The sequence below is a fragment of the Teleopsis dalmanni genome, chromosome 2 (genome assembly GCF_002237135.1).
Source record: "Teleopsis dalmanni isolate 2A chromosome 2, ASM223713v2, whole genome shotgun sequence".
NCBI classification, from domain to species: domain Eukaryota; kingdom Metazoa; phylum Arthropoda; class Insecta; order Diptera; family Diopsidae; genus Teleopsis; species Teleopsis dalmanni.
In genome coordinates, this window is record NC_051847.1 from 200828291 (window position 1) to 200833264 (window position 4974).

The following is a 4974-nucleotide window of genomic DNA, read 5'->3' on the forward strand; positions in this document are numbered from 1 at the left end:
GTTTGACAGATCGAGAGTAAATCTAGTTGAAATCCAGATTTACCAATCCAATCCATAAATGCAGATTTACCAATCGAAAGCGCCATAGGAAAGAAGAATAATAAAAACTATACATTATGTTTATTGTCATAAGCTTGAGGAAAGTCTATATCAAAATGAATGGAAAATTAATTTAATTTATTATAGTCACAATTAGTCCATAAAATCCCATTTTATTCATCTGGTAGTACTTAGTAAAATATTAAACATGATTCTTAGTTTGCTTGAAATTATCATAAACCAATATACAATATGTAATCTTGATTAATTTTCCTCGATATCTCTGGTTATGATTTCCTAGGTACATCCAATATTTTTAAAACTCTCCTGCTTGAATTAAACAAATTATAATTTTCGGCGAGTCTTAAAATGGTGCAGGTACTCAGATAGTATTAAAAATACTCAGAAACTGGGTTATTGGAAATGAGATACGTGTTAAGTATCTCAGTAAGTTTATAAAGTATATGTTCATGTAATAATTAATGTAGTCATATATTTATGGTAAATGGGTAGCTTAATTTTATTAAGAATTTCATTAATGATGAATAAATTAGTACTTTATAGGTTATGTTTTTAAGGTCTAAAGTACGGCTCAACTGCAGTAGCTGGTAAGACAGTCACTGGCTACTATATTCCCTACACTTGATCTATAGTTAGCATTGTCAGCTATTGTAGCCAGCGAGTGTAGTTTAATTGTGTGTTAGATATAATAGCAATATGCTTTAGAAAAAACCCACTAAATAAATTAAATGTAATTTTTATATATCTATCTTCTTGTATTATATTGGTAATACTTTGCAGGGCATTACCAGTGTCTCGTTTGAATAAAGAATGCATTTACGTAAACTTAAAAAACTGAACTACAGTCTTAGCTGCATTATGGGCTTATTTTGTATCTAAACCCATTGTATATTTTTATGCTAAGAAAAAAAGCTTTTACTCAAAAAATTATGTTACAGATAATAAAACAACATAAAGAATATGTGTAAAACATACACCAGATGGCGTCTGTAAAATAATTGTCACGACAACTTGACATAATTTAGCCGTTAAAAAAGCTTTAACATTAAAAAAATTACAAAAAATTTTATTCAGTATATTCATTACATTATATTATATAAATTGTATATTTATAAGTAAATAGTTTTCTTTTTTTCTTATTTAAAGTGAAGGCGGAAGATTGCTGAGCGACTAAATAGATCACCCTATGAGGTAAGATTTGAAGTTAAATTTTATTAATTTTTTTTTTAATTAGTTAAGCTTTGAAAAAAATTAAATTTCGTATACGAATCGGCTATGCGCTTTGGCAGTGTGGTTAGCTGGTTGTGTAGTTTTGATTCACAGCCGCTATCTTCACTGCCGCCGCGACAAGCCCCCACAACGCTATCAAAATATCTAATTTGATTAGTGATCATCAAAAAATTAGCTTAAAATACTTATGCAAAAATCAAGAATTAAATTGAATTCTTCATAATCTTCCAGAACCTGTAATTGAAAAAAAAATAGCAAGGATTTCTTACAAATCAATAATAGTAACAACATACTACATATAATATGAGGAGGCAGAAGAAAATAAAAAGATCCAGAAAATATTGGATAGATGAGTTTGATACCGAAGTATGAACTTCGGGTAACAGCAACAACATCTATAAGTATCAGTAACTGAGAAAGACGACTAGCTTATACTATAGAAAGTGGCAATGGAATACAAGAAATGGAGTGCTTGACCACCTTGAGGTGCTTTAATAGTGAATGTAAACAAAGACTTGTTTTTATTGAAGAAAGGCAGTAGGAATCCAAAAAAAAAAACAATAGCATTCTCAAACTCCTTTATCGGTTGGTGAATGAAGAGGCTAACTTATAATGAAGAAAAGCATTAGGAAAATTTGAAGCAATAAGATCTTCAAGTTCTTTTACTAAAGTTATAAAGTCAAACCTTGGAAATGTTCTTATTTCAAACTTGAGCTTACTTTTAGATAATCGCATGTTTTAATGAAATTAAATTTAAAAATAACAGCTACAAAAGTGCCAGCTAATAGCATTTAAAAGTAAAAATAAACAACAACCTAGCAAGTTTACTAAGCTAACAGTATTAAAGCATACGTACTAACTGCAATATTGAATAAAAACATAAGATACAAAGTGCCAGTTATATGCACTGAAAATATGAAATTTAAAAAACAACAAGAATAAAGTATCAGATGAGACAGAAATAGCTTCAACAATTGTTAATCTTCTAAATAAAAATAATGTTTCTTCATACTAGTATCACAATCAACACTATAATGCAGATGTACCAATTTGTCCCTACGCTATATATATCTATCTAACTATTTTTTTTATATTCACATTATAAAACTTTTCTTTTCACATAAAATGAGTGAATCTTTCTACAAAGTCATAAAAATCTATATACTATATAAAAGTGAAGGATCTTTTAAAACCGATTAATGAACTATTTAGATATATACATGGATAATATACATGGATAAAGGATTACATGAATCTCACATCTTCAACTAAATTACTGGAGCATCTATCAAGCAACAAAGTACAATGCTGACCTAATATATATAGATAGACATTCAAGCATCACAATATATATCAAATAATAATATAATAAATAGTAACATTAGTTATATTCAATATTGTGCTAATTTTGGAATAATGAATAAAATTAATAATGAATCCAATCATTTTTGAGAAGTATATAAAAAATATTCTATATAAAATATATACAATAATAAGTCTAATAAATTATTGGCGGTACTCATATTTTTTTTCTCAATTCTTCCTAATCATTTCCTGGTATAAAAATATTCAAATCTACTATGGAAAATTAAAGTTTAGGAAAAATTGTGAGAAAAAAATGTAAGTATCGTTCCGCATGCGGCCATGAAATAATTAGAAAAAAATTAATAAAATTAAAATTTATAAATTGCAAACTTTACGGTTTTTTATTTTAACTCAACTTTACTAAATGAATAATAACATAATATAAAATAAAACTGTTTCAGAAAAAAGTGGCAGCAAAAAAAGAAAAGTCAAAAGTGAATGTATTATAAAGTATGACATCATAGTTGATACTAACTGCATTGAATTAATTTTGGTAATTACAAAGTAGAAGTTCACATGTACAGGAGGCATAGTAGGACTTTCAAGGTGTTGAAAACACAAATTCAAATGTTCATACTATATATTCTATACTTTAAGACGGTAATGTGTACTTTTTTCTTACACAGTATTTAAATTTAATACCTATAAAAGCTTTTTGAAGTTTGGGTGTAAGTCCCGGTAATACTCATCTATATAGCAGACCAGGTCCAAGCGCCTTCTTTCATTTATCCTAACAGAAAAATTCAATATAGTTGTGGTTATTTTTGTTATAATTTAATAAATTATAGTTCATTTAAAAAGCCTGCAAATCTTCTAAAGATCCTAAGTAGCTCCTATTTGTTTTTTATGTTTATCTTAGCTGCCCAAAAGTATTCACATTTTTGATAATATGTGATGTATAATTTCTAGCTTACATTGCAGTATAGTTCTTGAAGTTCTTGATTATTTCACCAAATAAAATTGCATCATTTTGATGGAGATAACATTCGATCCATATCAATCTGTACACGCAGATGTCATATAATTTGGGTAGAAAGAAATTGTACTGTAGTTAACATTGCTCCTTAAAAAATTATTATCTCTATTACCACTAACCGTATTAATAAAAAAAAATCAAGCTATTATAATCCAATCTGTTTATATATTTTCATAAAATTATAAGGGTATTCCATTGAGTTTATATCTCTTTCTTAAAATAATCCTGCCGTTCTTATTATGTTCTAAAAAACAAATATTTAGCATATGACACTACGAGTAGTGAATGAATAGTGATATCCACGATCTCGATTGAATGAGTTCGGTAACTGAGTAACATAGTAACAGTGCACAGCGGTAATAACATAATCGTGAACACCACTAATATGTTAATCCTTCTTTTACTTTAGGAAAATTTTATTGCATATACTTGAGTGTAAAGTATATATTACATTACATCCTACAAAGAGTACGATTCTAATGTTAATTGTGATTTAATAAAATATCGTTATTAGTATTAGCTAACACTTTTACTCCCTTGTTCTGGTGAGTACAGAACGCCTCATCTGATCATAACGAGGAAAAGCTGTAAAACATACAGTGCCCAACATAATTATTGGCATAGCAAGAGCAAAGAATCTATAGTACAAAGAAGTGCCACGCTCATACAAACGAAATACCCACTTTATTTTGCTGGTGGATTTATAATAAATCCACCCAACCTCATGCAACAATGTTCGATCGAGTCACAACTGGTATGATGTCTAGTTCAAACCTATATGTGAGTCGAGTAAGGCTGACAAAAGCCCGACTGCATTCGTATTCAATCATACATGCAACCCTCTGTATTACATTATACGCATGTTTGTATGTTTGTTCGCTGTAAAATGTTCAAACGATCAAACAGCATTTCAGTGACGAAGTCAAAATTGTGTACGTTTGATAAGTTTTTGAATTTAATAGTATATAATACAAAATTACCTGTTTGCTATTGATATGAATTGTAGTGTAAAAGCACATTACAAATTTATTTATGTCTCAAATCGGATTTTTTTCTTTTTCTGACTTTTCCAATTTTAACATTTCAATCCTTTGTAAATAGCATTCATGCGCTTCCTCAAACCAGGAAGCATTATTAGTGGTTTTAATGACTTCTATACATTTTTTCAATATAATTTTTCTTACTTTTCTAATATTTTTATTTTCTTTAAAATACTTTTCAAACACTTTTATAGGAATCTTAAAAATATTTTTTAAAATAATCATAAAAAATCACCAAAAATTCAAACTATTAAGAAGTAGTTCCTTTTGAGGTAAAATATATGCACAAATGTGCAATAAAAA